Source organism: Canis lupus, chromosome 32 (genome assembly GCF_048164855.1).
Source record: "Canis lupus baileyi chromosome 32, mCanLup2.hap1, whole genome shotgun sequence".
Classification (NCBI taxonomy): Eukaryota; Metazoa; Chordata; class Mammalia; order Carnivora; family Canidae; genus Canis; species Canis lupus.
In genome coordinates this window covers 24,919,590-24,941,547 of record NC_132869.1, presented here as the reverse complement: position 1 = coordinate 24,941,547, position 21,958 = coordinate 24,919,590, and the positions used below count along the sequence as shown (strand labels likewise).

The following is a 21,958-nucleotide window of genomic DNA, read 5'->3' as shown; positions in this document are numbered from 1 at the left end:
TTTTCCTTTTTTCTTTTCAGACTTCCTAGAGGTTTCCCTATTTTATCGATATTTTCAAAGAATTAGCTTTTAGTTTTATTGATTTGTTTCTATTGTTTTTATGTGTTCAATTTCATTGATTTATGCTCTTATCTTTATTATTTCCTTCCTCTGCTTGCTTTGGTTTTATTTTCCTCTTCCTTTTCTAGGTTCTTGAAGTGGGAGATTAGATAACTATTTGAGAATTTTTCTTTTTATAATATATACATTCAGTTGCTATAAAATTCCCTCTCAGCACTGCTTTATTTGCATCCTATATATTTTGATATGTTACATTTTCATTTATATTCAGTTTAGTGTATGTTTTTTTATTTTCATCTTTTACTCATGGATTATGTTTAATTTCCAAGTATATGGATATTTTCTTATTATTGATTTATGTTTGATCTCACTGTGGTGAGACATGCACTCTGTATGATTTCAGTTTTTGAGTTTCATTTTATGGTTCAAGATATTATGTACTGTGATGAATAATCCATGTACACTTGGAAAGAATTTGTATTCCATTGTTGTTGTTGTTGTTGTTCTAAAATATCTGTTAGATGCTATCTGTTGATAGTATTCTTGAGTTCTTCTATATCCTCGCTGATTTTACATCTGATTATTTTATCAATTGTCAAGAAAGGGGTGCTTATTATTTAATAAATCCAACTATAATTGTGGATTTGTCTATTTCTCCTTTCTATCAGTTTTTGCTTCACATGTTTTGCAGCTCTGTTGTTTTGTGCATATACATTTGGGGTTGGTATGTCTTCCTGATGGATTGACACTTTTGCCAACATGCCTTTATCATTATATTTAAAGTGAATTTCTTGTAAACATCTTTTTAATGCAGTTTACTTATATCTGTCTTTTAACTGACATATTTAGATTATTTTCATTTACTCTCATAAAAAAATGGATTCCCCCCAAAAAGGATTAACTTTGCCATTTAATTTTTTGTTTTCTGTTGGTTCTTTAAAAAAATTTTCTCCCTTACCATGAGAGAATTCCTTGCCATGAATTCTAATTAGTTAGAATTCCTATAGTTTCTATAGTGATTTTGAGTGTATCTCCTTAACAATTTTTAGTGGTTGCTCTAAGTATTACATTAAATATACAGAATCACACTTTAGTAGTATCATCATTTACCAGTTTAAGTATAAAAACTTAGCTATCTATACATCCCTCTCCTGTCTAGAACATAATTGTCTTTTTTTTTAAAGATTTTATTTATTTATTCATGAAAGATACAGAGAGAGAGAGGCATAGACATAGGCAGAGAGAGAAGTAGGCTCCCCACAAGGAGCCAGATGTGGGAACAATCCCAAACCCAGGGATTATGCCCTTTGGGCAGACATTCAACCACTGAGCCACCCAGGTGTGCCAATTGTCTTTTTTAAAGATTTATTTACTTATTTGAGAAAAAGAGAGAGAGAGCGCGCAGAGGGAGTGCCACAGAGAGAGAGATAGAAGGAGAGAGAATCTAAAGCAGACTCCTCACTGAACGCAGAGCCCAAGCAGGGCTCCATCTCATGACCCTGAGATCATGACCTGAGCCAAAAATCAAGAGTTGGATGTTTAATCAACTGAGCCACCCAGGTACCCCTAAAAATTTATTTTTAAAGTCAACATTTCTGTTCTTAGGATTACCTTTTTATATACTTTGTTTTCATCTTTTGCATATTCATATCCACTCAAGACCTTTCACAGACTCACCTTTTCCTTGATTCTTTAAAAAATAGTGATTATTAATATTGTTGTTTTGAAAAAAAAAATATTGTTGTTTTGCTGCTCATATTATCAGAGTTTGGCTGAATATTTAAGAGACTCCAGATTTTTATTTTTGGTACTGCTCTCCAAGAAAATTAATCAGGAAATCTTGGAGGTAAGGAAACATTAGGAAGAGTCTAAAATGAAAGAAAAGAAAGTTTAAAAAGAAAGTTTCTAGGTGTCTAGTCATTGTTTAAAGTACAAAAGAGATGTTCCAGGTATGTGTGGGAGTGGTGGAGGAGCTAATAAATGACTGATACAGGAGTCTAAATGTCTGGCCCCTGGCCTTAAGTTGAGAAAAATCTCAGTATGATTTGTACTCCACAGGGCTCACTTCCATTGCTCAGGCAAAATTCAGATTTAACTTGAAACCACATCACTGTACAGTCTTTCCCTTTCCCAATCCTGCTTCCTTCTATCTCTTTTAGGTTTTTCCTGAAGAGTGCTCCTTCATTAATCACCTGCACCTGAATTCCTGTCTTAGGTTCTGCTTCTAAAAAACACCAACCATGACACATTGGTATTAGAAATGGGCTAGGAAGCAGTCTATAAGGATGGTATTCAGCAGTTGGATCACCTGCTTCCACTGAAGACCTCACTGCTGCGGGCAAGTGAAGTATGAATAGTTTGAATTATGCTGAAACAGTAAGATCATCAAGGCTTTCCAGTTGCGGCTAACTGGTATGGAATCTAGAAGGGGATGCATTGGCTTATACAATCTCTGGCATTTGAGAACTATGGGGAAACTAGTAATTATAAAGATTGTGGAATTGCATAGCTGTTGCTGAACAACATCAGTGCTTTAGGGTGAAAAAAAAAGGTAGGTTAAAGGTTATCACTCATCAATTCAAAGTAAAGTGTGAATAATAGACCCTACTAGGCATTTAAAGAAGTCCTCATTACCTTAGGACTTAATCTTAAGAGTAGCAGGATTTTAAAAAATATTTCATTCTCAATCCTAGAAAATTTCCTATGCCAAAGTCAGGGCCCTGAGATGGAAGGAATGAGACCCTGAGACCTAGGTTAAGGATTCTGGGTGAATCCAGATCAGAACATTGAACCCCTGGTATGTCTAAAGTCTCTGAGCCTGCACTAATAATGTCTCACTCATTCTTGTTAGAAGATGGGTGCTGCTTTGCTTGAATAATATGTAGGTGTTTCAAATATGCAAATGGCTTACAAGACAATGCTTGCCATTCTCAGGATCTGCCCCCTGGCAACCAGACCAATAACTAAAGTCAAATCTCAGCATAACTGGGGATTGTCAGGTCTGCTAAGGCAGCAGAGAGGTGAGCTACAATGATTTACTCAATAAAATGCAGCAGTAAGAACCAGAAATGTTTGCAGGAAGTTCGTCTTGAAGGTGCTGAATCAGGGGAGCGAAATATAAAGCAGAATAAGGCAGAGTTTGTTGATATAGAAACACTTTCCCATGACATTTGGTCTAACACTCTGGCAAGTATCTTGACATCCAGTTCTAGTAAGTTGCTGGCATGGCTCTTAGAAGCTTGGAAAAGCAGTGGCCTGTGTTAAATGAAGTGGAAAATTCAACAGCTAATTATGTTCCTTGGTATGGCCTTGAGGACATTCCATTTATCAAGATAATAAGAAAGCCATTGGTGAGGGTGGCCAGAGGCAGTAGGGAGAAACCCAGTAGTACCTGTTCTCTGGAAGAAGGGGCTGACAGCAGGAGAATCTGTAACAGAATAGGCTCTTTAATAGCAACAGTATGATCTTGGAATAGGAGAGGCCAAGCGGAAGCATTTAATTGTCAAAGGCAAGGTAGGTGTAATTATTCTCTTGGGCGGTGAGGATAGAAAGGGAACCAGAGGAGCCTGACCCATGACGACCTATGGAGATATTTAACAGAACGTGTGTCCAGGACCAAGACATATAGGGATCCAACAAGGGTGTTGCTTAATATATACAACAATCAAGGGTATATATCACTGGTTGAGCAAAAGATTCAGGTCACATGACCCAGTGGGAAGATATAATCCTTTGTCTAGTTTCCAGACCTGAGGCAATTGTCCGACTTACAACCCATCAGTTAAAGGAAAGGCCAGGTCCCTTGAGGAAGAAGACTAAAATTCAATAGCAAATACATACTATAGTGATTTCCCCAGTCCTTTCCCAAAAAGACTTTCCTTTGGTAATTATAAACTGAGAAAAAGGACTACATAACAGTTTTTGAGGGATATTGGATACAAGGTCTGAATGAACACAGAGTTGAATACCCAATGACCCAAAGTGTTATCATGACGCTTCAGTTAAAATAAGGAAGGAGGTCAGGTAATAAGTGGAGTCTTGGCCCAAGTCCATCTCACAGTGAGTCCATTAGTTCCAAAAATAAAAATAAGCATAGAATGACCTAATAGTCATTTCCCTGCTACCTAAACACATAATTGAAATGGACATACTCAGCAATTGGCAGAACTCTCACAAGGGCTTCCAGACCCATTATAATAGAAAAGGCCAAATGGAAACCTTGGGAATTGCCCTTCCTACTCTTGAAAGATTGTAAAATCAAAAACAACACTGCTTCAAGGAGAAAGGCAGTGACTATTAACATCTTCAAAGACTTGAAGCTTGGTGGTATCCATTGCAACCCTATGTCTGGCCCCTAAAACACAAGGTAATTAATATCTCAAACTTAATTAAGTAGTAACAGTCAACTGTAGCTACTGTGATGGATGTGATATCTTTGTTGTAGCAGATTAACATAGCCCCTGATAAGAAGTATGAAGCCATTAATATGGAGAATGTGTTGTTTTCGATATCTAACAGTCAGGAAGAGCATACGCAGTTTGTCTCTACATTGGGAAGACCACAGTACATTAATAGTCTCTCCCAGAGCTAAGTTAATTCTCCTACACTCTGTTATTACATAGTGGAAAATATCTGGACCATCTGGACATCCCACAGATAATAGTGTTCTATGACATTAGCAGTATCATGGTAGATAGACTTAATGACTAAGAAATGGGCAAGTACTACATACATCTTGGTAAGACACGTGTACATCAGAGTATAGGAGACAAATCCTATGAAAATTCAGTTTTATCCATGTCAGTAAAGTTTTTAAGGGTCCAGTTGTCTGGTGCTTGCTGAGACACCCCATCCATATTAAATATTGACATCTATTTCAGGTATGGGTTTAATTTCCCTGCCCAAAGTGCCTCAGACACTACCATTATATGAGGTCATTATCTCAGACCAAGTGAGCTATTTTACAAATGAGATGTGGCAGCAGCCCCATGACCATGGGATTTCCTGGTTTTGTCACACACTGCATCCCCCAAAACCTGCAGGCCTGATGGGTGGAATAGACTTTTGAAAGCATAGCATCATGTGAAGATGGGGGATTATCCTTCAGGATGGGCCTAACACTTTAAATCAATGATCACTGTATAGTGATATTTTTCAAACAGGGGACTCTAAGGTTGTGGAAGTAGGAGTAGCTTTTCTCAGTAGCGCTCCAAGTGCTGCCAGTCACCACAACTAAATGCTCTGCAGGCCTGGAGTTTCCAGTCTGCTTAAAGGAAATACTTCCATAAAGGGACAGTGTAGTAAGGATCTCATTAAACTTTAAGCTACCACCTGGTTATTTCCCATTCCTTTTTGCTAAGAGGCTAGCAGACAAGAAAAAGATTCCCCATACTGGCCAGGTAATTGGCTCAGATAAGGTAGAAGTAACTGTTACACAATGCAGGAAAGGAAGACTATTTAGCACTTAACTGATCCACTGGAACATCTCTTGATAACTTGCCTAACCAATTTTGTTGGCAAAAAGACAAATGCAACATCCACAGCCTAAGACAGATATGGCAGCTAGAGGCTCAGATCCCTCCAGGATGAGAGTCTGGATAGCCCTACCACACAAGCCACCTAGCCCATAGAAGGGCTATTTGAATGTTAAGAGGATACAGAAGGTATGCAAGAGGAGAGAGATGATGAATGTCAGGTTCAAATGCAATGTCAGGATTTAGAATTTTCCCCATTAACCTTCTTATAAATTTCTCCAGGAAAAAAAAAGAGGAAACAGAATCCAGATGAGGTGAGGTTATGTTTCTCAGAATGTTTCTGAGAATACTCCCTGTTAAGCCTCCTGCATGCAAATCTTCATCTCAGTCTGTTTCCCAGGAATTTTAACCTAAGATAATATCACACCCACTGAACAAGTTGAGATCATGAGGAGATGATGTGTAATTTGGTACTGCTATAAACTAACAAGTGACAAGTACTCTAAGGGGGAAAAGAAAGTGTTCCAACTACATAACTGTATGTGGGAACTCATGATGGCTCTGGGCTGGAAGTACTCAGCTAAAATCCAAACCAATATTCATAAATAGAAAACAATGGATCCTAACTTGTGGTAGTGGTGTTAAATGACACACATAAAACTGAATCTCTGTAACCTAAGTGGATGTATCTTGTGATATATCAGATATCTTGTGCATAATAAGACACATTATAGTATTTTGAATTCAAACTTACCTGTATTAAGTAATATTTCTGAACTGTAAAGCAAGCATGAATCATTGGCACTTGAATACACAAGCACTCTTTCCCACACTGTTTATATCTCGTAAGCATTATCATAATAAACATATAGTCAAGCGGCAACCAGACCAAATATAAATTCATTGTGCAAATGAAACTGAAAAAAAGCATTTCCCTCAAGAGAGCAAAAACCTGGAACCAATTTAAATGTCCAACTGGGGAAATAATTAAATAAATTATAGTATAACATATCCTCATTAGTGATGACATGAGTAGATTTACATTTATTGACATAGAAAGATGTAATATATGGTATTACTAAGTGTCAAAGCAGTCTGCAAATTAATATCATAGAGGACATTTTTATGATAATTTATATTCGGGTAAGTATACGTATAGGAAAAATTCCAAATGGAAGTATATAAAAATGTTAATCATTAATAATTATCATTATCATTATTTTGCTTATTATCTCAGATGCTGTCAGTGTCCCATGTAGTACTCTAGTCAATTTCTAATGGCTTTCTCTGTGCCTGAAACCGGCAGAAAACTGCTTGTAAGTGGGCTAAAAATGCTAAGGTACTCGTTCACCCCTAAGGTAGCATAACTCTGAGGCATTTATTTTGCAGCATTTTCCAGGGGTTCTCCATGAAATTTCTGTCTAGTTTCCTACTGCTATAGCTGGCTTAAAACATACCCTTCATTGGCCAGATTCTCTTCCTTGTATTACTTCCCTAAAATATTACCCTAAAATATTCTGCATTTCCAAAATAATCTGTTTGCACTCAAATTCTTTTCTGTTTCTGGGCACATCCAAACTGCAATATTTATCTGTAATTTTGAAATAGTTCTGTTTAAAACATTACATATATAAAAACTTAATAAAAATTTTAAAAACATTTAACATCAGATGGGGTGTTTTTTGTTTTTTTGTTTTGTTTTAATAGTTTATTTATTTATTTTAGAGGGGGGGGCGGAGAGGGGCAGAGTTGGGGAGAGAGGGATTGGGAGAGAATCCCAAACAGACACCATGCTAAACATAAAGCCTGACAGGGGATTCAGGGCTCCATCTCAGAACTCTTACATCATGACTTGAGCAAAACCCAAGAGTTGGACACTTAATCGACTGAGTCACTCAGGTGCCCCAACATCAGATGTTTTATATATCAGATGTATAATAACATAATCAGAAGAAAAGTCATGAGTTCATTTTGGGTTATTCAGTAAAGATATTTGTCTTTAAGTTTTTGTTTTAATGCTGTGATGGGGGACATGGAAACTACTTTGACATATCAAAAGGGCTAATATGTAAGAGAAAAAATTCATGTATTCATCATGACACCAAAGAAACCATAGAAAAAAAGGCTAGTGGGTGGAACTCACAAGGAGAGGATTTCTTTCAAATAAGAACTTTCTAGCAGTTACAGTTACCCAAAATTGGAATAATGTTCTCTGGAAAAAGAGCATTTTAGGCAGTGACAAGTGATAGTGTATAAGCAGAGGCTGAATGACCCCTTGACAGGGACAGTTAGCTTCAAGGATCTTTAACACCCTTTTCAACTTGAAGAGTCTCTATTTTTTAAATCTAATTCATCAAATTATGTGGCTATCAGGAATCATTTATAGTTTCTCACTAACGATACCTAGCGTGTTGGATAATTTGGGACCCTATGTTCATTCCTAGACCTTCAGACGTGAGTGAAGGGATCATGGTGGCACCTTGTACCAACGGGAAGTTCACATTCACAAAACACAGAGGTGAAGAAAGTCTAGGACTCTAGATAAATCACTAAACTCAGATCAAAAAAATATTAATTTAAAAACTCCGTTATTAACACAGGCTGTAGTCAGACCATGAAATGGTCTTGTTTTATCTATTTTTCCAGCATTTGCAATATCTTACATGTAAGCCAGAGATCAGTAAGTGGTCAGTTTGGACAAATAGGAGAATTCATTATGCATCCTTAAGACAAAAGAAAACACATTGCTTCTGTGACCTATATATTTTTTTTAATTTTTATTTATTTATGATAGGCACACAGTGAGAGAGAGAGAGGCAGAGACACAGGCAGAGGGAGAAGCAGGCTCCATGCACCGGTAGCCTGACGTGGGATTCTATCCCGGATCTCCAGGATCGTGCCCTGGGCCAAAGGCAGGCGCTAAACCGCTGTGCCACCCAGGGATCCCGTGACCTATATTTTGAGAGAATGCAGACATGGGAAGAAAGAGCTAATGTGTGATACTGCTGGATCCCCCAATTTTGCTACTGAGTAACTTCCTAATATGGCTAAAGGAGATTAGAAAATATGGAATCATGGACGTGGGAAAATGCATTAGACGGGAGAGGTAGGATAGCTAAAAAGCATGAGGGTGTTTCACTAAAACCTTTGGAATCTTTTCTTCTGTCCCATCATCTCCATAAGTCATATCAAACTTTCTAGATCACACATCTCATGTGTTTTGGTTTGGAATATATGGCTCTACTAATGTGGCAATGAGATTTCTGGGTCATAAGACCCAAAACATAGTTCTGTCTTTACTACTAACTAGCTTTGACCATTATCCTTGAGAATGTAACAATCTTTCTGAGCCTTAATTTCTCCATATGCAACATGAAGAAGCAGACTGCATGATTTTAACTTTTCTTTCAGGTTTACCTTTTGTTTTTTCCACAAGGATATATTCAATACACAGAGGAGAGACCACATACTCATCTACCAAAGAAGGAAAACCCTTATAAAATAGACTGTTTAACCTGGTGTATTTCCAAAATGACTTAAGCCAGTGTGATTATTCCTGATTTTAGGCTCTATTGGAAGCTTCCAATGGTTAGAGGTAGATGGAGATTATCAGTCCCTTTCTCCACAATTTATCATGTGGTTTTTATATCACAATCAAGTTCTAGGTCAAATTCTGCCACATTTACACATTTTTATTAGGAAGCAGAAGTAAAAATATTCACACAACCTGCAGTGTAAGCTTTCTAAAGCCCCAGCTTTCTGTCTTCTTAAGCATTTGAGCAAGTAACTTGCATGAAGGATTCGCTCAAGGCAAATGCAACATGATTGAGCTAATCTAGTCAAAGCCAAGCCACAAAATTCTTTTTAAGTGGCTTGTATACAAAATGAATTGGAATTCTAAGCATAGAATACCATTCCAATGGGTGGAGACTAATGGGTTCACCAGATTTTTTTTTAAAGATTTTATTTATTTATTCATGAAAGACACAGAGAGAGAGAGAGAGAGGCAGAGACAAAGGCAGATGGAGAAGCAGGCTCCATGCAGGGAGTCTGATGTGGGACTCCATCCTGGGACTCCAGAATCACAGCCTGAGCTGAAGGCAGGCGCCAAACTGCTGAGCCACCCAGAGATTCCCATTCACCAGATTTTCATATCCTGTCACTATAACTGTGGAAATGTTAGTACAATATTCCTAGCCAATCCATATACTTTGAATTCTATGTATTTTACCAATAAAAAATAATCTTTAACATTTCTTGGTTGGTATTTGTTTTTTCTGTACACTCTTGATGTGAGTATACTCAACTCAATGTTAATTAGCCTGCCTGGGGTATAGATTAAAATTAAAAATCATACTGTCCCTAATGAACTATTCTAAGGTAAATTATACATGTGTAACCATATAATATGAGGACTTCTAGGAAGGACTACTATCCTAAAAGACCTGATGTGCACCATTCATAATTTATTTTTGTTAGATGGTACTTTGTGCCATTCTTCATATACTCTCCAACCTCTCTTTATCATCCTTCATCTCATTTTTCTTTACCGTTCTTTTTACTGTCCTCTTACCATCCTTCACATTTTCCTCTCTTTATCATGTGATATTCTTTTGTGATAGGATTATGTACTGGACTAAGATATCAATAGTTTAGTGTGAATTATGGTTATATTATCATAGCTCCTTTATGTCTTACACATATCTGACAAAAGCCTTGACTCTTGATTAATTAAATCATCTGCCTTCTTCATTCATTCACTTGGGCTTCTGAACATTGCTGGAGAAAATCATATAATTATGTGCTTTCAAGCCACAAAAAATTCCTTGTCTCCAACTTTAGCTAGCTTTCAAGTTGTCTAGAAGCATTTCTGTATTTATTACCATGCCTATTTAAGGTCCAGGAGCTTAAGGAATCCTAAGATAATATTAAGTTTATCATTGCAATGATGAACCATAGATGGGGTTCTGGCCAGGTAAAAGAGTAAAGCTTTCCCTCTTATCTACTTCTTTCACAGTAAAGTGTTCCTAAGCAACCACCATTTCTACATAGTTGCAATGGCTTTTTTGCTTCCGTACTTACCCTCAAATGTCTACTCTTCATACAGCAACCAGCAATCTTTTAAAAATGCACCTCAGACCAGATAATTCCCTTAGTCTCAATGGCTTCCAGGCATACTTAAACTAAAACTACTTGTTTAGGCTTATCAGACTCCACGCAATTTGGCTACTCCCCATCTCTTGCCTACTCCTTTCTATCCACATTGGTGTTCTTGCCAATTAGCAAACCTAAAGCATGTGCCCAATGCTTTTGCACTAGCTGTTCCCTCTGACTAGAGCACCCTTCCTTAGAGTTTCACATTGTGGTTCACTTCTTCACATCTTTGAGGACTCTGTTCATATGTCACCTTCCTCTACTTCCCTATCTGTCCTCTTATACTATTACTTCAAACATCAAGAAATATCAGTACTAAGAGGTTCTGTTTATTACTGTGTAAGGGAATTTTTGATGCTTCAAGTTACATGTCCCATGTAACTATTCCATGTTCTGTTCCTACTGTCATAAGGCCTACAACAGGTCTGCATATGGAAAGACAAATATACCTTTGTGTTCATAAGGAAGATATGAACATTTTAAAGCGACAATTTAGAAAGGCAAGGAGGGCATTGAAGGGGATATTGTTTATCTAGTTTTACCTATAAAGTCCTGGATGCTTTTATTTTTAAATCTCTTATTTATATACGGTATAATATATTTAAAACTTGTATATGGTAAAATTCATTCTTTGTGATGTACTCTTCTATGAATTTTCACATATATGCCTACAATTATATACTTACCCCAACAATCAAGATATAAAGCAGTTCTATCACTCCCCAAATTCCCTTATGTGTGACTGCTTTGTAGTTAACCTCTCTCCTACCCTCCCCTAACCCCTGCAATCACTTAGCTGTTTCCTATCCCTATAGTTTTTAGGCTCTGAGAAATCTGAGTCTAACCATTATTTAAGGTACAGCAAGTCCTGGGGATCTGCCAGCATTACTCAAATCCGTTCTTGATAGCAAAATTATTGGTTGAGCATGACTGAAAGAGTGTTAACTATGGATATATTTAATAAATTATACACTAGCTTTTATGGAACTATGATATTGATTCTCAGGGTAATACTTTAGCTGAGGTGGTTAGAAGAATAATTTCTCCTCTGGTCTGGCTTAGTTCAGATCCTTCCTCTCCTATTTTTTCATATTCTGCCAATTTCCTTTATCATACCTGGCTTCGCCCTCAAACAGTTACTTCTTTATGTAACGTTCTTAATACTGGTTACAGTATTTTTCTCCTTGAATTTACAAATACCCAAAGTTTCTTTTAAGCACAGAATGATTGTCACTGAATTGCTGAAGGTGACTTTCTGATGATGTCCACAAAAATTTTCTTCTGCTCCCACTTTCCATCTCAGTCCTGCACTGAGTCTGTGTTCCCTGGCTCAGGCAGTAGTTGCTTCTTGAATGCTCTGTGCTCTGCTCTTAGCTCTCTGGTTTGCCACCTGTGTGTTTTGTGTTTTGGATGTGCCCTGGAACTGAAGGTTTGAGTGTTAATGTCCAATGTAGAGCCTGGTTATTGTAGCTCCGGTGCATTCTTGTTTGACCATTTCATGCTCACTAACCATTCACATCCATTAAGAAATCTGACCCATGAATTACATACTGGAATTTAGTTTACCAGGAATAGGAACTAAGAAATAGGAATAGGAAAAAAAAATCACAGGTTAGTTCCTGTGCCTGCTGCAACACCAGAAGTTAACATATCAGGCAGGCTGAAGGCAAAAAGTAGCTTCAGTAGCCACTGACAAGTCACAAATCTGCTTGGACTTTGTCCTGCACATATTAGAAAGACTACACTAGGTTCTAGCTTTAAATTCACCTTGGAGGCTTCTTTATTTCCTAGTTCCAGCTATTCCTCACAAAATCCTTGAGGAAGATACATGCCAAAGCTATAAGAGCAGTGGAAAACCAAGCAGCATTTCAGTTTGAGACTAACTACCCATGAACATCCAGTGCTGTCCTGGCAGACCAGGCCATCTGGTCTGCCAGGACAGCACTGGATGTTCATGAGTAGTTACTGATAGCACTTATTTATTCTCCAGGTGTACCAATTTTGATTATAAATTATACAACTACTGGGGTACCTCAGTGGCTCAGTGGTTGGGCTTTTGCCTTTGCTCAGGTCATGATCCTGGGGTCCTGAGATCGAGTCCCATATCAGTCTCCCCTCAGGGAGCCTGCTTCTCCCTCTGCCTGTGTCTCTGCATCTTTCTCTCTCTTTCTCTCTCTCTTTCTCTCTCTCTCTGTTTCTCATGAATAAATAAATAAAATCTTTAAAAAAAATTATATGACTACCTTAATTACATACAGCATACATACACAATATATAATTCCTCCCTCCCCATCCGGAGAGAATATGGAACCATTAGAAATTAGACACACAAAGAGAAAGGTACAAGGTCAAAGAAAGAATTAAAATCATTCTTAGTATTGACAAGTAAAATTGGCAGACTGAATTTTGTAATACTTCTCAGAGTGGAAGCAACACACCCATAATGGCAGTTCTTAAGAGGGACTTAGAGTTTTTACCAACAGAGTGAGTAATGAGAAATATGAAAGCCCCTGAAACTAGAGACTGACATCACACACACACACACACACACACACACACACACACACACAAAGAATGCAGTTATGCAGGAAGGAGATGCAGGAAGCTATGCACATTGGACCAGAACAGAGACCCATTCCTTAGCTAAAATGGCTGAAGGAGAGGTCCTTATCTTGGGTTCATTGATAGACTTTGGGGCCTATATCACTATATACTTTAGTGAAGTATAAATAAAACTTCTTGTATATATAAAATTTTCTGGAAAACTTCTCAGTGATTTTCATCAGGCTCTCAAAAAAAGTCCAAAAAGTTAAGAATCATTGCTTTATGGTGTTTTCAGTTCTGGTATATATTTTAAAATATATTAAAAAGTAGCTAGTTCTCATTCTAGTGTTATACTATTTAGTTATTTTCAACACATCTACCACTAGTTTCATAAAATCCTAAGTTAAATAGCCTTCACTGGGCTAAGTGGGACCTACTTGAGTTTTATAATAATAATTCCAATATCCAGAGTAGATAAAAGAAACAGATAAACAGCATTGCTAGAGAAATGCTCTCTTAAAATACCTTCTTTCTTTCTTTTTCCTTTTTTTGTGGGGGGGGGGGGATCAGGGTAGAGGGAGAGAGGGAGAATCCCAATAGGCTCCATGTTGCATGTGGGGCTTGACCCCACAACCCTGAGATCATGACCTGAGCCGAAATCAAGAGTCAGTTAACTGACTGAGCACCCAGGTGCTTATAGTTTTTCTATACAGGCATGTATTATCTTACAGAAACCCTTGGGAATTCTAAACTCCTTAGGGTAACATAGAGACAGTTTTGCAAGGTAAGTGCCATTTCCGATAAAGATGTGAGAGCTATGTCATGAAAAAAGATTGATTTTGCAATGCCACTTGAGGACACTTTTCTTCCTTTTGACTTTTGGTTTAGTTTATTCCTTCTTGGTACTGCATTTATATGCCAGGTGAGCCAGGTTGTGACTGGTTTATATATTTCTTACTTGTAATAAAATACTAAATGGTAGGTAACTCTACTTCTGTTACAGTAAACCCCATATTTGTTCCTACCATTAAGTATCTGGATGCCCTTGTAGAAATAATGTAACTTCTCTGGGCCTGAGGTTCCTTATCTCCAGACATGATGAGAGCATTGGCTTTCATAAGAAGTTATCGGAGGTTTCTTCCAGCTGTGTGATTGTATGGCTTTGTATTTCTAGGAAGGCAGCTATGTTTACCATTCTCAAGTTTATACAACAAACTCCTGAGGAGGAGAGTCACTTTATATTTATACAGGGTAATATCTAAGACAACAAGTAAATAAAAGACAAAACATTGATTGAGCAGCTGGGGAGAAGACCTCTCAGGAAAACTGTGCTTCATTAGACTCCCTACCCCATGAAAAGACTGATTGGCCAAATTCTAAGAGTCTTTTTGGATTACCTGCCATAGTACACAGAACCATCATATCATACACTAAATGTCACACATACACACACACACGTGCAGCATGAATTCTCTCTCCCTTTTTATACCTACAAGGTTTGCCCTAGCTAGCTCTTCTGTATCATTTTTCCCACCATGCAGAAACAAATGAAAAACGAAACCAATTTCCACTTCTCAGGGACAGGAGTCTTGGCTCTCTTGCCACCTTCTCTCTCCTGGGCACAGAAGTTCCTCCTGTAGAACTACTGTCCTTCTGGTCTGCTTTCTGAAACATGAGAAGTTCCTGGTATTCAGAGGTAGGTCACATCCCCCTACTGAGAGTACCAGAATATGGCATGTGGCAGGAGGAGGAGCGTGTAAAGTTGGAGGTTACAGTATTATATCAGGCAACCCTACCCTAGTTATAGAATAACACATTATAGAGAACATTTCCCTGAGCCAAAAGTATCACTTCCTCATTACAATCAGAATTGAAAATGGGTCCCCCATTCAGACGAAATTATGAGGCTTTCATATCATCCCCAGCCTTAGCCAAGCAATGGTCACTTATAAGCATTATTATTTAATCATATGCAAGTTGTTTTCATTCTGATAGTTGTGATGGACCTGAAGAATATTATCCTCTTTACTCATATACCTAATCTCAATTTAGGTGATGTCCCTAGAGGTTCAAAATCCAGTATATTTCACCCTAGAAATAAATATTGTATCTCACTCCAGAAAAGCAATTATTGGAATGTGTCATGCCATACACCATCCAGATCCAAATAAAACTATTGTTCCTCCTTCACATCTATAACCATTTTCTTCAAAATTTAGTATAGAAGTCAATTCTTTCTACTGACTTAGGCTGGACTGCAGCAGTTTTCTGTTCTTATGCAACTTAGTGATCATTTAAATAGTTGGATATGTTGCTTGCAATCTGAATTCTTATAGCTAAGAATTGAGAGCTTTGCATCTGTTCTTCTCTTTCTTCTATAAAACACACACACACACGACACATACACACACACTGATATTAACTGTAAGGGAAAAAAGAAGAGTACACATTTTTCTAAAGTGGGCTCAAGGAAAGATCCTATGTTAGGCCATAAAACAGACCTCAAATTTAAAAGGATTGGAAACATACAAAGTATGTTTGTTCTCCAACAACAATGCAATAAAATTAGAAATCTATAACAGAAGGAAATTTGGAAAATATAAAACTATCTATATTTTATTTGTACACAATCTTGTATATAGAAAATCCTGGGCAGCCCCAGTGGCGCAGTGGTTTAGCGCCGTCTGCAGCCCAGGGCATGATTCTGGAGACCCAGGATCGAGTCCCGCATCGGGCTCCCTGCATGGGGCCTGCTTCTCCCTCTGCCTGTGTCTCTGCCTGCCTCTCTCTCTCTCTCTCTCTCTGAATGAATAAATAAATAAATCTTTAAAAAAAAAAGAAAAGAAAATCCTAAGGAATTCACACAATGTGTTATTAGAACTAAGAAAAGAATTCAGCAAAGTTGCAGACTACAAGATCAATATAGAAAAATCAATTATATTTCTATACACTAGCAATGAATAATCTGAAATAGAAATTAAGAAAATTAAGAAACCAATTCCATTTATAATACCATTAAAAGGGATATAATACTTAGGAATAAATTTAACAAAAGAGCAAGACCTATACAGTGGAAATTAAAAAGCATTATTAAAAAAAATTAAAGATCTAAATAAATGGAGAGACATCTCACATTCATGAATTGGAAGACTTAATGTTGTTAAGATACCAATAGTTCTCCCCAGAGTGATCTACAGATTCAACACAGTCACCAAAATCCCACTAGTTTTTTTTCTTTTACAGAAATTGACAAGCTGATCTTTTTTTATATGTATACATATAAAATATATATATATATATTTTAAGATTTTATTTATTTATTCATTCATGTGAAACACAGAGAGAGAGAGGCAGAGACACAGGCAGAGGGAGAAGCAGGCTCCATGCAGGGAGCCCGATGCGGAAGTCGATCCTCGGTCTCCAGGATCACGCCCTGGGCTGAAGGCGGTGCTAAACCGCTGAGCCACCTGGGCTGCCCTGTATTTTTTTTATTATTATTATTGGATTTCGATTTGCCAACATATAACACCCAGTGCTGATCCCATCAAGTGCCCCCCTCAGTGCCCCTCACCAGTCATCCCAACCCTCCCCACCCCCCACCTCCCCTTCCACTACCACTTGTTTGTTTCCAAGAGTTAGGAGTCTCTCATGTGATCTTAAAATTCATACAAAAATACAAGGAATCCTGTATAGCCAAAACAATCTTGATAAAAGCACAAAGTTGAAGGATTCACACTTTCCATTTTCAAAACTTACTACAAAGCCACACCAATGAAGACAATGTATCAATGGTATAAAGACAGGCACACAGATCAATGGGATAGAATTAAGAGTCCAGGAAAAAAATCCTCTATTTATGGTCAACTGACTTTCAACAAGGGTCCAATATAGTTTAATGGGAAAAGGATCATCATTTCAACAAAAGGTGTTGGGACCAATGGATATCCATGTGCAAAAAAAAAAAAACAAAAAAAAACCCCTCCCACACACAATATATAAAAATTAATTCAAAATGGATCATAGACCTAAATGTAGGACTAAAACTATGAAACTATTACCAATAAAACATAGAAATAAATCTTCATGACTTTGGAGTAGCAATGTTTTTTCAGATATGATACCAAAAGCACATGTAATAAATAGATAAATTCAACATCCAAATGAAAAACTTTTTTTGTGCTTCAAGGATCACCATTAAGAAAGTGGAAAGATAACCCAAAGAATGGGAGAAAATATTTATAAGTCACATATCTGATAAAGGCCTGGTATCCAAAATATATAAAGAATATTTACAACTCAATATCAAAAAGACAACCTAATTAAGGAATGGGCAGAGTACTTGAATGGACATTTATCCAAAGACGACAAATAAATGGTCAATAAGCACATCAAAAGATGTTCAACATCGTTAGTCATCAGCAGAGGCAAATCAAAACCACAAGATACCATTTCACACCCACTAGGGTGGCTATAATAAAAAAGATGGGTCATAACAAGTATTGGCAAGGATATGAGGAAATTGGAAGCCTTTTACCCCTGCTGGCAAAATATAAAATGGTGTAGACATCTTGAAAAACAGTTTGGCAATTCCTCAAAAGTTAAATATAGTTACCTTACCAATCAGTATTTTCATTCCTAGATGCATAACTGAAGAGAACTTAAAACTTAGGTCCACAGAAAAATTTGTACACAAATGTTCAGAGTAGCAGTAATGGTAATAACTAAAAAGTGGAAGGAACCCAACTGCCCATTAACTAATGATACCATATACGAATGTGATAAATCCACACAGTGGAATGTTACTACCCTATAAAAAGAAATGAATTACTGATACACACAACATAGATGAACATTAGAAATATTAGGCTAAGTTAAAGAAGCCAGACACAAAAGGCTGTATATTACTCCATTTACATGAAATGTCCAGAGTAGGCAAGTTCCAGAGAGTGGAGAAGTGGTTTCCAAGGAGGTGAAAATGGTAAGTATATGCTAGTGAGTATGAAGTTTCTTTTTGGGGTGATGAAATATTCTAAAATTAGATCATGATGATGATTGCACAGCTCTAGAAATATACTAAAACCTACCAAATTGTACACTTTAAAAGTGTGAATTTGCAGTGGCAGCAAGCATGCCCTGGACACACACAATGATGCTGGCAAGTTTGTGGACATGTACCAGCAGCAGAAATACTCCACCAGCAACCGCAACATGGGCGCCAGGGGCCATGTGTCCATTCAGATAAAGGTGGCCGAGGCTGACCAGGTGACAGGCAGGTTTCACCACCAGTTTAAAACCTACACTGTTTGTGGGGCCATTTGCAGGATGGGTGAATCAGATGACTCCATCCTCCTACTGGCCAAGGCAGATGGCATCCTTTCAAAGAACTTCTGACTGGAGAGGACCAGGATGTGGAATATCTGTCATAAATAAATAACAAAAACCCAAAGAGAATAGAATGAAAAAGTGTGAATTTTATGTCACATGACTTGTATCTCAATAAAGCTGTTATTTTTATTCAATCCAATGTTTTATGCAGATAAAGAATACTATGTATTTATTAATTTAACAATATATCTATTAATAAACACATAGTATCTATTAATGAGTAAATTAATGAGTAAATTAATAAATATTAATAAATACTATGTGTTTATTAATTCAGTACTCATTGAACAAATCCTTGCGGGAATAGAACTAAAATAAATTCAGAACTGATTGTTTACTGGGCACTGTGTATTAAGCACTGTCATGCATGTGATCCAAAAAGATAGAACTGAAGAAAGAGCCTTTGAATCTTAAGACTGAACAACAGTGACCTTTAAAAAGCAGTTTCATTAGAGAGGTGAACTAGAATTGGAAGGATTACAGTGAGTGGGCAGTGGAAAAGTGAAAGTAATGAGTGTGGGCTCCTTATTCAAGTCTAGCAGCAAAAGAACAGATGAGATAGCTTAAGGAAGAGGCAGGGTAAAAAAATTATAGTAACTTATTTTTCTGATTATTTAATATGGGCCCAATGTAGATAGTTTGGAAGAACAGAGAAGTATAGCAAAAAAATTTAAATGGTTTATGATCTTTAAATAAAAATAAACAAACTACAAGTCTACATTTTCTGCATAAATTCATATCAAAGAAATCTGGATACTAAATTATTCAAAAGCTATTATACAATTTAGATTTCTAAGCCATCAAAGTATATTTCTATTAAAGAAAGAAGGAAAGGACAAAAAGTGACTTTTCTATTATGGCAGATGTTGAATTTGAAGGAAAAATATGGGAGTGATAGAAGCCACTTGGTACTGCTTAGAGGTTATTTTCCTAGTTGATAACATTAAGCTTTTGTTGACAGAAGTAGATCTCACCACAAGAAAAAAAAGTTTGTAACTATGTGTGGTGATAGGTGTTAACCAAACTTCTGTGGTGATCATTTTGCAATATATACATACATTGAATCACTATGTTGTACACCTGAAATTAGCACAGTGTTGTATTTCAATTATGTCTCAATTTAAAAAATAATGAGATTAAAAATATGTATAGGATCAGACCTCCAAAAAATTTCATTCCTACATAATAATAAAAATTACGGACTTCAGGGGAGCCTAGGTGGTGTAGGTTGTGATCTCAGGATCCAGAGATGGACCCTAGCGGGGTAGGATCCATGCTCAGTGGGGAGTCTGCCTAAGACTTTCTTTCCCTCTCCCTCTGTCCCCCTGCAACTTCCTATCTCTCTCAAAATAAATAAAAGCTTTAAAAAAAATTACAGACTTCATTTGTATATTAGGCTTCTCCTCCCCACATCTGGCTCAGATCTGCAGCACCCAGAGCAGCCTGCAGTCAGAGAAGTCAGAAGTCAGGGAAGGGAATATGGATCACTCCTTCTCTTCCCTTCCATTACCCTTCTGCTGCTCCTCCCACTGTTTTATAGCTCTCCAAGGCTGGAGTGCAGAGAGGAAGGAGAGGAAAGCAGGCAGGAAAATTCTCACTTAACTGACGCTGAGGCTGGCTGCTACTGGCTCCATTTAGACTTGGAAGATTGTAAATCTGATTTTCCTTTCCTAGAAGGCATTGAGGTTATTTTGCAAATCCTGCCACCACCACTGCCACTACTCCTGCTGGGTATCTCAAATCCATCTCTATTCCAGTTAGTCATTTGTGATTTCTTCCATACCCTGAGGTACCACTTTTGGCCTTCTGTTCCTGAGGCTTCCACTTGGACCGAAACTGAGACCATCCCAAGCTGACTTTCTCTCCACATTATACACCTAGATCTGGTCCTTGGGAAACATCACAAACTGTTGGCACTGTAACAGACTCTAAAAGGGCAGCTAGTTCCCAAACTATAACCATTGACCACTTCCTCTAAGCTCTCATTGTTTAGATTTTTCAGGGATATTTCTGACACAAGCCGTGTGTGTCCCCCGAACTCTGGGAAACACATAATAAGTTATGTGTTTAAGCTCTTTAAGTTATTTTCTAAGTTCCTCTCTCTTGCCTTCAGCTGCAGGGGAAGCACCCTCACCCTTTTCCCACCATGTATGGTGTCAGCACACCTACAAATTTATATAAAATTATATGTACACATAGCTAAATTTTTAAGTGAAAAAAAAAATAAAACAAGACAGTTAAAGAGCCAAGCATAGTCCCAGGAAGATAGTAAGCATGAATGAATGTTAGCTAAGTATTAGCTTCTCTGAAAGGTCATCTATATAATTGTTAAGAAATGGAAAAAAAAGAGTCATCTTTTAAAGAGCTGGCTAACTACATGCCAGGAAACAAATTCCCTTTATGAAAATATAGTTAGAGGGGTGCATGGGTGGCTCAGTCAGTTAAACATCTGCCTTTGGCTCAGGTCTTGTTCTCTGGGTCCTGGGATGGAACAATGGATCAGACTCTGCTTCTCCCTCTCCCTCTCCTCTTCCCTCATACTTTCTCTGCTCATACTTTCTCTCTCTTTCTTTTCCTGCTCATACTTTCTCTCTCTTTCTTTTCCTCTTTCCCTCTCTCTCTAATAAGCAAAATCTTTAAAAAATAAAATATAATTAGAAATATTAAGGACTCTGCCTTGTGACTTATACTTTTACAAATAAGATGGTATGGCATAGTTAAGTGAAATCAATACACCTGCAGAGGCAAAGAAAGTTTTGCCAATACATGACACTATAAAAGAAAAATTAGGGATCCCTGGGTGGCGCAACGGTTTGGCGCGGGCCTTTGGCCCAGGGCGCGATCCTGGAGACCAGGGATCGAATCCCACGTGGGGCTCCCAGTGCATGGAGCCTGCTTCTCCCTCTGCCTATGTCTCTGCCTCTCTCTCTCTCTCTGTGACTATCATAAATAAATAAAAATTTTAAAAAAAAGAAAAAAAAGAAAAATTAGACATATGTAGCACAGCATGCTGAAAATGGTTAGGATTAAAAAGTAATAATAAAAAATAGGTGGTACGGTCAATAGAACAATTTTGGTGCCATCATCTAAATACTTTTCTGTAAACAAGGTGGAATATAAATGAAATAAATTACAATAGCTCTAATTGTGGCTTGCAGATCACACAATCAACATGGCAGAAACAATTTGTGGGGCATTGCTGAAGTGATCAGATTGCCATGTTCTTGTTACCTGGGGCATCTAGACCTAACCAGGGATATTAACATACTCTGTATTCATGCCTTCATTCAAAAAATATGCACCTATTATGCATAAAGTATCTTCCTTACAGCCTGTGATGG

The 21,958-nt window shown here is 37.4% G+C and overlaps 1 protein-coding gene and 1 pseudogene across 6 annotated transcripts in view; one reads left to right on the top strand and one right to left on the bottom strand.

Annotated features, from left to right (window-relative positions):
* Positions 1-21,958, bottom strand: part of TEX9 (testis expressed 9) — a 196,674-nt gene that overhangs the window by 110,345 nt on the left and 64,371 nt on the right. The window lies entirely within an intron of this gene.
* Positions 3,285-18,623, top strand: LOC140622556 (small ribosomal subunit protein eS21 pseudogene; annotated as a pseudogene).